Raw genomic sequence first — 381 nt, forward strand, 5'->3', positions numbered from 1 at the left:
CAAATATGAAAAGTGAGTAGAATATATATAATACGAAAATGTAATGCAAGCAAATAATTACTCACAAAATAAATAAATAATTATTATAAATAAATAAATAACTAAATGCAAAAAGTGAGATGAAAGTGTCACGACCCAAAACCGAGCCGCGACTGGCACCCACACTTACCCTCCTATGTGAGCGAACCAACCAATCTAAACCCTAACATTTCAATTTAATATCAACAGAAAGTAATGCGGAAGACTTAAATTCATTAATAAAACCAATTCAATAACTTCTAAAATTCAACATCTATTATTTCCCAAAATCTGGAAGTCATCACCACAAGAACATCTATGATCAAATTACTAAACTAAGAGTATTCTAAGAAGCTAAAATAA

This window comes from Solanum pennellii, chromosome 12 (genome assembly GCF_001406875.1).
Source record: "Solanum pennellii chromosome 12, SPENNV200".
Taxonomy (NCBI): domain Eukaryota; kingdom Viridiplantae; phylum Streptophyta; class Magnoliopsida; order Solanales; family Solanaceae; genus Solanum; species Solanum pennellii.